The sequence below is a fragment of the Phyllostomus discolor genome, chromosome 5 (assembly GCF_004126475.2).
Source record: "Phyllostomus discolor isolate MPI-MPIP mPhyDis1 chromosome 5, mPhyDis1.pri.v3, whole genome shotgun sequence".
NCBI lineage: Eukaryota > Metazoa > Chordata > Mammalia > Chiroptera > Phyllostomidae > Phyllostomus > Phyllostomus discolor.
The window spans coordinates 43,900,313-43,911,103 of NC_040907.2; the positions used below are offsets into that span (position 1 = coordinate 43,900,313).

The window sequence follows — 10,791 nt, forward strand, 5'->3', positions numbered from 1 at the left end:
TAATAGTTTTCTAAAATTACCAATACCTCCAAGAAAACATACATGGCATATTCATGCCCACTGTACTAACCAAATTTTTATGTTGACCAACAACAAATATTTCAATATTTTTATAAATATTTAACCAAATATTTATGTTGACCAACCTAACCTGGAGCCTCTCTCACCCTCTGGGAAGCACAAAACATTTTCTTCTCTGAACAAAGAAACAAAAGGTAAAATGAGAGCTTGAGTGAGCAATTATCTCTAGAAACTAAGTAAGTACACCAATCCCCAGAAGTACTGTAAATTTTTTGGCTTAATTAGATTTGTATCTAACCTGTTCTGCAAATCAGTCAAGGAAGGTAATGAAAGACTGAATAGATGAGGGGAAAAAGGAGATGTTAGAGCAAGGTCTGTTGGGAACATCTCTCACCTCTGGAATTACCATAGATCCTCCTTCCAATACAAGAAAACATGTACACCTGACCTGAGTTTAATTCCATTCCCAAACACTGGCTGAAAACATCCTTTATATTAGACACTCCATTTAAGAAGAAGCCAAAATATAGTCCTTGACTTCAGTGAGATGACAGTTGATAAGATGGAAACAGAGCTAATAAATTTAATATAATGTGACAAGCACCAGATGCTAGAGGACCACTGCATGGGCACCTAGCCCAACCTAAATGTTCAAAGGTTTCCTGAGGGACACATCTCAACTGAGCCTTGAAGGCCAAGTAAGAAATATTGAGATGGGTCTGAAGCTACCCAAAAGATTTTCATTAGTCCCTCATTATTTTATAATAACCCAATCCAGTGCACATATTCTGGGGCACAGAGACATGACACTACTCTAATGAGTTTACAATCTGGTCATAGCAAGAAGACTTCTACATATACACAGAAGAGTTCTAGGCACCTCTCCAAGATTGTAAATACAGGCTAGATATTGTGGTTCCAACTGCTTAATTTCTAGTTCAGTATTGAGAAAAAAGAAAAAGCAAGAGTTGAAAAGGTCAAAGAAAATTATCTTTATTGTTTTCATCACAGTGTCTGTGAACATCACAGAATAAGAAACACTGCTAAAAAACTAATGAACCTAATCCTCTTAGAGAAAACTGAGACAATAGATGATAAATTTCTTTGTCCAAGTTCACATGACCAGGAAGTGATAGAGCAAGATTGAGAGGTCCTTGAAAGTGCTTTCAGGTATTTCTGGTGTTCTGGATATAGCTAGTAGTCAGTAAGTATTTGTTGCGTTAGTTAACATTCTTCTCTGTAGGATCATTTTAGGGTAATCCCAAAGCCCTAATTTCTAGAGAGGCAACTGCAGATGAACATGTCACAAAAGATAAACAAAAGAAAATAGACTTTGTCCTTTGAATTAACCACATATGGGATCAGATTTCAGACGTCAAACAAAACAGTTCACAATTCATATCCAAAGACAAGATGTAGTCAATAACTCTATTCTTGGATACTGTGAACTTCATCTTGGCATATCTTTTTCAAATACCTCCTGTGTGCAAAGCATTTGATTCATCTCTGAGACTCAAAGATTGATAAACTAATCCCTAACCTCAGGATTTCACTTCTTAAGAAAGAAGACAGTACATCCACCTATGATGCTTCACAAATGTCATAGAAACAAGCATGAAATGTTGAGACCAAATGAGATAAGTACTTTGATTCTAACTTAGGTGGATCTATGAAGGTGTTACATAAATGAGAACATTTCATCTTGGCCTTGAATTATGACCAAGTACTTAGCAGGAGTCAGAGACATCCTAGGCAAAGGGAATAAAATGAGAAGTCAGACAGAAGCAAGATTATATTGTTCACATCTGAGAAAGAGTAAGAGGTCTCATGCAGCAAATGAAGAGGAATGCCTTCTATAATGAATGGTAGTTCAGAGACTGAGCTGGGCTGGGAGGGGTCTTTACCCCAACGTACAAAAACCCTAGTCAAAAGATGAAGCTAAATAAAGTAGAGCTGAGGTCACGTCACATGGCAGACACTTTGGGGGGCCCAGCTGTATCCCTTCAACATGCACTATTTCTGTGTGGGTCAGACCCACTTCCACCTGTTATCACCTATGACTCTAGCTGCTGTAGCCCACTGTGCTGCATGCTAGGCAAGCCAGAGCACTAGAAAATTAACGTCTCCTCTCCCCCTCCTCCAGGTAATGATTAATAGTGGATAAATATTCCTCTTCACTTATCTCAGGTAGGGAAACCAGTTGCCCACATTATTGTTTGACAATGATTTTCTATTAGCTTCTTCTCTACCCTGTCTTACATCCCCACCTCCTTACTCAGGTTTTCTAGGATCACCCTCAAAATTTACCATTGACACCTGACTTAGTCTCAGGCTCTGCTTCTGTGGGAAAGCCAAACTAAGACATTATCAGGAAATTATCACTAATGACAAACTAAGCCATTATCAGGAAAATAAAGCCAAAGACCAGCTGTGATGATTAGGACAATGCTATAAAGAGGAAACATGGATAAGCTAGCAGGTAGGAAATTGAGAAAAGTTGCAAGATGTGGGCTAGGAAGGCAGTATATAGGGGTGCAGCATGACAAGAGGTTCAGAACTAAGGCTTTGGAAATTAGATGTGCCAGTGACTTGATTCAAGTGTAAGCCTAATGGATTAATGGGTACTTAAACTATTTAATCATCTTGATTTTTGGACCTCTTTGAGAAACTGATGAAAGCTTAGAACTTTCCATCCAGGAAAAAAAGTGTTACAAACAATTCTGCTGGGAACTTCAAGGTATTCCCCAACCCCAGATTAAGAACCTCTGATTAAAGGCTGTATGTAAAGCTGGACTGTGAGGGCCTTGATTGCCTGCAGAGTGACAGCATTTACAGACTATGGGAGGATAGCAATGGTTTTTACTGTCAGAGTTCCCAAGTGGTTACAGTTTTCCATCCTAAATGGACCCCAAGAAATCTGGATGTTTTTAACAGATAGAAAGAGAGATTTGGAGTGGGGAGTACACAGATAATTGAGCTCCCTGTTGGCCAGAAACATTTTCTACCAGATGCACGGTAGGGCTTGATAGGCTGCTGACTTCAGAATCCAGATGCACCTCCATACCACAGAAAGTCACTTCCACAGCCCAGTGTTTAGGCTGCAAAAACTCCTGGAACAGGACAGATACTGAAGGGAGCTGGAAACAAACTCAAGGCAAGCACACTGTCTGTATGATAACAAGTAAGAAGTGTGGGATGAAAAGGTCCCTGTTGCAGAATGGGCAGAGGGAGGGAGGGAAAGAGAGAGAGGGAGTAGGGAAAGAGAAGCTAAGAATAATAGAATCCATCTGGGGGAATAAACAGAGCTGGGAGGACAACGCAGAGAAAATATGAAGAAGGACCTATCAGAAATATAATTGTAGGAAGTAAAGGCTTGTTTGAGTACAAATGAGAAACGTATAGAGCTAAAAAAAAGGGGGCAGTAACTAGACTTGACAGATCTGAAACACTAACAAGGAGAAAGAAAAGTTAAATTATTTTTTCTCTTTTCCATGAATGAATTTAAGCAATGGTATCATTATTGGAGTATCTGCTATATGGGAAAACTATAATTAACATCACTATATACAATAATCCTACAAGTAAGGTATTATCCCCATGTCACAAATGAGTAAACTGAGACATAGAAGAAACTTGCACAGGGCTGCCAAGTGAGCACTGGTGAAGAACCAGAATTTGAACCCTGGCCTGTCAGACTTGGAGTCACAGGCACTAGTTCCTGCTGCCTTCAACCCAGAACTCATTTGTGAAACAAACACCACTGAGGCAAAAACAAATTTCATGACACAGGGACCAAATCAAAAATGAAGACTTACCCATGTCAGGATTTTTATGGACTGAGCTGATGGAGTGGAAGACGGTTGCTGTGGCTGGTTACATGATCATCTACATGATGACTTCCGAACCGTCTCTCATGATCCAAGCCACCTTGACTAGTACAGTCCCACTGCTTAGTCAGGTCAGGACCTGAGAGAAAATGGGAGCCTTGGTATGCTAGAGGCAGAGGAGCCTCAGACTAGCTCATTCAGATAGACACCTTCAAGTTCCTGGAGTGGCCCATGGTGTAGTATGGCAGAAAGAGCACAATGCTGAGGCAGGCGATGAAGGTGAAAATCCTGCTCAGCCACTTATTATCTCAACAACAGGCTGAACCTCTTGCAGCTTCAGTTTCTTCATTGGTAATAACTAAACCACCTGTTTTTCAGGGTTAATGTGATGATTATACAAAATAAAGGATGCACTGTGACTAGCACAGTGTCTGGCAATAGTAATCTCCCAAACACTAGAAGTCTTGCGTTCTAACATCCTTTCTTTACTCTTTTTCTATTTGAATCACTTCACCCAATACCAAGGTCAGTTAGCACCTTGGGTATAGCTCTTTCCCTCAGCTTACCTCAATACACATATGTTTGGTATCTACTATAATTGTAACATAGTTTTGCTTGGAATTGTGCAATTTGCAAAACTCTCAAACTTCTGTCACAACATCTATCTTAACCATAGGCATAGGAAGTGATCAAATAGGAATAATTACCCCTTTGTTACCTATGTTGGTAAAGGGGTCAGAGAATGGGTATGATGTGCTCTAGTCACACAGCAACTAACACAGCAAGTAAGGGCCAGGCTGGCTTAAAGCAACAGAGAGCCAAGTAATATATAAGTGCTCTCTTAGTCTCCTCTAGCTGCTATAACAAAATACCAACCAGAAGAATTATTTTGTACTATTCTGGGGGTTGGAAGTCCAAGATTATGGTGCTGGCCAATTTGGTTTCTGGCGAGGGCTCTCTTCCTGGTTCATAGACAAACACCTTTTTACTGTGTCCTTACATGGCAGAGAGGTTGGAGGTGGGGCTCTCTGCTGTTTCTTTTTATAAGGACACTGTCTTACTGGATCAGGGCCCCAGCCTTACTACTTCATTTAACCCTACTCTATCTCCAAATACAGACATGCTGGGGAGCTGGGCTTCAATATCTAAATTTTGATGGGACACAAAGATTAAGTTCATAACAGGTGCCTTAGACAACTCACTTGCCTTCTTTATCTTAAAAAAAAAAGTATGTCCTTGGACATGGCTATGTCCAAGATCCCTTCCTGCTTGGATATTCAAGAACTTTATTCTAACTCCCAGTGGGGATTATCCAGCAAAAACTTTTACTGGTGCACACACAGTGTGTCTTCATGCTTTGATTTTAAGCTGTCTCACAGACTAGTGTTGCTTTTCCACCTTCAGTGAGTTTCCCTGGCAGAATTCTCACTCATTCGGTCACCAAACATTTGATGAGCACTTGCTATGTGTCATTTACAATACTAGATGGCTGAGGGTGTAAGTGTAAAAAGAAAAAAGTCCTTACCTTTCAGTGTAGAGACAGAAGAAAATAGACAGTTTCAAGTAATCAGTTACAATGCTGTTCGCTGCAAATAATGGACACACAAGCCCCAATTCAAAACATGATCTCATATGTATGAAGGTTTTACTATCCTAAACAACAAGAAGTTCAAGGTAGGTGTTATGGTCTAAATGTTTGTGCCCTCCCCCCCCACAAATTCTTATGTTGAAATCCTAACCCCCAAAGGTAATGGTATTAGTAAGTAGGATGTTATGGAGGTAGTTAAGTCATGAGGGTGCAGCCCTCATAAATAGGATTAGTGCTCCTATAAAAGGTGTCCCAGACTCTTAGTTCCTCCCACCACATGAGGACACAGACAGAAGGCACACCCTATGAATCAGGAAAGGGGCCCTTGCCAAGTGTACCCATGCCGGTGCCCTATTGGACTTCCTGCCTCCAGAACTGTATGCAAAAAATTGCTCTTGCCCTAGTTGGTGTGGCTCAGTTGGCTTGAGCATCATCCCATGCACCAAAAGGCTGGGGGTTCAATTCCCATTCAGGGCACATACTTAGGTTGTGGGTTCACTCCCTGACCAGGGTATGCATGGGATGCAACCAATCAATATTTGTCTTTCACATTGACATTTCTCTCCTCTTCCCTCTCTCTTTCTCTCATCAATAAACATAATAAATAAATAAATAAATAAATAAATACTGCCTACAAGTCACTCAGTCTGTGGTATCTTATTATAGCAGACCAAACAGACTAAGAGAGCAGAACCTCTTCAAGAATGGTTTATGCAGTGGGTTAGCACTGTTATAAAATGTAGCTTCTTCCCATTCCCAGTACACTGGCATGGCCACATGCTAGCTCTTTTCATAGCCACAATATGGCTGCCATGGCTCTAAGAACCCACATATAGAGCAACAGCATGCAGCAAAAGAAACAGGAGCATAACCTTCATATATGTCTAATTGTCAGTGAAAATTAGTGTTGCCATGAGTAGGCAATCATAGTTTACACCTAGATTTGGGGTGGGACACTTCTTCTGATTCACATAGGAAAGAAGTAGATGGCTTTACAAATCAAATTCTTGCAAAAAGGAGGAGCTGTTGTGTGGGTGGCCAACAGAGTCTACAGCACACAAGGCACCACTTGACAGAAGGGAGGTGAGCCTAAGATACTGAGAGAGCAAATAAGACAGGCTCCTAAGGCAGCCTGCATGAGCATGTGCTAAAAACATAAAGTCAAAGTATTTAAAAGCTAGAGTTTCACATGGGGTTTGAGGCAGAATGTGACTGCTTTGGAGTGAAACAGTGATATTTACAGACTCTTGTGAGCCTCTGGCATCAGCTGACTCCAGCAGAATCTTGCTAGACCCTTGCAGCAGTGTCCAAACCAAGGCTTAGACATGGGGAGACAAGCTACCTTAACGCAGCTTGGGACCCAAAAGGGACAACCAAAGGTCAACTCTCTAACGATGAAACCAGAATGAGGATTTGATGTGCTGTGATTCAAGGGGTGTAGGTTTTGTAGTCAGACTGCCTTGAGTTAAATTCAAGCTCTATCTATTAGGAAAATTATGTAAACTCTTCAGATCTCGGTTTCCTTAACTACAAGATAGGGATGCCTACTTGGCTGGTAAGAATTAGGAATAACATATGTAAAGAATTAAGTGTCTGGCAGCCATGCAGTAAATGGTATTATCATCACTAGAAGAAGATGTAAGTATGAATAGATCAGAGGTGAACAGGACAAGAGGGATGAACAAACCCTGTGAAACAGAAATTTTAAATGAGATACAGTTTTCAAAGTACAACTGGCAAAACCCTTTTCTCACACATTGTCTCATTGGACCTTCACAATCAATTTGTGCTGGCCAATTTTACAGATTGAAAAACTGAGGTTCAGCAAGGTTTAGACTATGACTATCACATGGTTTGTTCATCTTTGATAATACAACAGAAGAAAGCTAGGAATTCATTTTCTGGGGGAACTCAGGCTTCAAGAGAGACTTCTCTGCAAGTCAAAAATTCAGAAACAGTAGCTCTAAGATAACCCATTATGGAGTCACTAGCTAGAAGTCTCCTTAAAGGTCTCCTGTGGAGAACAGTGTTTCTTGAACTTTATGAAGCATCAGAATCCCCTGGAGGGCTTGTTAACCCACCGTTTGCTGGGCAGGACCCCCAGAGTATTCAATTCAGTATGTCTAGGGTGGTGCCTGATAATTTGAATTTCTAACAAGTTTCCCATGATGCTATTGCTAATGCTTCAGGACCATACCTTGAGAACCACTGGCCCAAAGAATGGGCCCCAGAATTCAGATCGAGGCTCTCAAATTTAAGTGTGCAGAAGAATCACGTAGGAAGCCCGCTGTAAATGCCTTCTACCATGATGCTGGTTCAGATGCATAGGTGACTCTGATATAGGACTCATCTGTCCTCTTGGAGAAAAGTTGATTGGTCAGTTCTCTCAAGGTCTTTTTGACATGTACCCCTAATTATGTATATTTATTTACTTATAAGTTATTTACATATACTACTGTACTAATAATGCATTACTTACTCTATTTACTATTTAAAATCACAATGTTTTTAATTTTATATAAATATACATAAATGTTCATACCCCAGTGGATTGCCTTACATTCCCACTTTAGGGACCACCAAACTCACCAAGTGCTGTTAAAAGGTTGCTCCACAAATTAGCAGCATCAGCATCATGGGATCTTGTTAGAGGTATATGTTCATGGCTCCACCCCAAACCTAGTGAATAATAATCTCTGTGGCTGGGGCAATCAGTGTTTTAACAAGCTCCCCATGTGATTCTATTGACAAATTTTGATGGCTAAATAGATGATGCTGAGTGGTCTTGACCCTAAGGTGAAGACTGATGGGACAGAAGCACAATCACAAGATACAGCTCAGCTGGGGTAAGTTCTTGAACTCTGAGGTACAGGATTCCCCACTGGAGTTTACTTTTTTTAACAAACAATTTTGAGCCAGTAATAATCATATTATCCAGAAATCTTGAATTTTTATGATGCTATTTTCTTATCATGACATTGTCAAAGAAAATTATTGATTCCTATGAAGTTCAAGAAAATCTACCTGGTTAGGAGAATTCAACCTTCCCAGTTTGCCTAGGGCCACAGGTATTCCCAAGATGCAGGACTTTCTGTACTTAAACCAGGCAAATCCTGGGAAGATAAAGACAAGTCAGTCACTTCTCTTGGACTCCATTATGACAGTGGTTGATATCTTTAAAAATCAACTTATTTTCTCTGTGCCTGCCAACTACACAACCCCTGCATAAGGTGGGTGTGGACAGGGCAAAAGAGCCTGAGACTTGAAGACCTGGTCTAACAGTCATACAGCAATGTGACATGCAGCCAAGTCAGTTAATCTGTGCAAAATGGGGAGCAAAAGCCCCTGCCTCCCACACCTCACAGGACAATTGTCAAGGTCAAAGAGGTGGTGTTACAAAGGCACTTTATGCATGACAAAGTAGTCTAGGAATATAAGAGATGGCCATCTGACATCATGGAAAGAGTGCAGGCTTTTGTACAGGCAGATCTTAGTTCAACCCTAGCGCTGCATCAGCACATTATTTTATCTCTCTGAGACAATTCTCATCTGTAAAATGGGGATTCAAATTACCTTTCTCATAGAATATTGAGAAGATTAAACGAGATGGTGGTTGCTAAGTGCCTGGCATATTTGGAACTACAAAGTATTAGTTCCCTTCCCCATGATTATAAGACATTCAAAGACTTAATGATAGTTTTTTGCAGTTAATGCAATGAATAGCATCATTATGCTTGCTTCCTGAAGTGAAAAGCCACAAAACACTCCTCCCTGCTCCCAGGGCCCCTTTGATGTGGCAGGGGGTGGGAAAGGATGTTACTTCCACTTGGTATAACCAAGCCAGAAAAGGTTGTCCAGTTCCTACCCACAGAGGAATGCAGTGAGCTCCTGCTTAGAGAGGCCTGAAGCTGAAATTCACGGTGACCTTTGCATCGGGGCATGCCAAATTTGCAGCTTCTGCGCCTATTTAATCATTCCCTCAAGTAAGTCATACCTAATATGAATAGACTATTTTCAAATCATTTCAAAAATTACAAAGGATGTATATAATTTTTTTTTTAATGTATGAGCACAACCTGTCCTTCCAGGGGGGGAAATGAGTGCTTTGAATTTAATGTCTCTTTCAGGCAGGGATTTGTAACATTTCATTTCTGAAGGATTTCATCCATTCATCAAGCATTTAACTGAGCCAGATAGTCCATGTTTTGAGCATCTACTTTGTGCCAGGCTTGGCACACAATAGATCCGAACAGTTTCTGCTTGGCTAGAAGGTCACAAATACAAATAAACACAGAGTTACAATCCACAGTGGAAAAAAAGCATTAGTATAGGTAGGTCTGAAGGATGGTGGTGACAAAAAGGAGGTTTAGAAACCACACCAAGGGCAGTATTAGGAACAGACCACACTCTGTAAATTAAGCACGCACCAGGATTGACAGAAATTATCTCCTACTATCCATTGTCTTCACCTTGGCACATAGTCTCTTCCAGGGATCCTGAGAGTAAATTGTGGCCAGTTGGATCTGGGCATCAGTTGTGTGTATCATGTCCAGGCTCCATCTTTAAAGGGAAAGGCATGTTTGCCTCTTCCCCTCTCTGCCTTCATTCTGGATGGAATCCAGGCATGGTGATGAGCAATCTTGGACCATGTGGCTGAGAGTATCACCTAGGAATGTCAGAGCAACAAGAGAGAAGAGGCCTGGGTTCTTCCTTCATGAATTCATAAAGCAGAGCTACCCTAGCTACAGGACATTTATATGGCAGAGAATTGAAAGTCTTACCTTACATATGTCTCTATTATGTTGGGTTTCTGTTATAGGCAGTCATACCAATATGCTTTTACACTTGCCTATAGTGTAAGTTATTTGTCTGGGTGAATTCTGTTTATTTCAATTGACAAATATTCAAACACAAGATATATGCAAACACTAGCTGTTATAGAATGATGAATTATAATCGGAAGCCCAGTGAGCACTTCTGTGAGTCCTCCAATACCTGGCGTGTCACTCAGAGGCTACAGCCTGAATCTGCTAGGTCTCTATCTAGGAAGGCCAGTGCTGGACTATTCTTGGCTCCCAGCTCCTATTGTTCTTTTCTTCTCCCAGCAGGAGTTGCTTGAGTCTCAAGTACAAACCCTAGAGCTACCTGAGGTAGGATTGTATGAGTAGCTCCAGAACCACCTCCTATATCTCAGTTTCAATTCTCTCTTGCCAGAGATCAGGATATTTTATTTTAGTTCTGCTGCTTTTTTTCTGCCTCAGATAGAGTTCCTGAATTCCTGTGCCAAGTCTAAAGTCTAGACCATGAGCCCCAGGAGCAGGGACTCTGTTAGTTTACACTTCTATCCCCAGGTAG

At 40.9% G+C, this 10,791-nt stretch overlaps 1 long non-coding RNA gene across 1 annotated transcript in view; it reads right to left on the minus strand.

Annotated features, from left to right (window-relative positions):
* The window catches only part of LOC118500962, a 91,105-nt gene extending 87,116 nt beyond the window's left edge, over nt 1–3,989 (minus strand). Inside the window, exon 1 of the long non-coding RNA XR_004903531.1 lies at nt 3,837–3,989. This is a non-coding gene — a long non-coding RNA (uncharacterized LOC118500962). The remainder of the gene's footprint in view (nt 1–3,836) is intronic.
* Between the last annotated feature and the right edge of the window lie 6,802 nt (nt 3,990–10,791).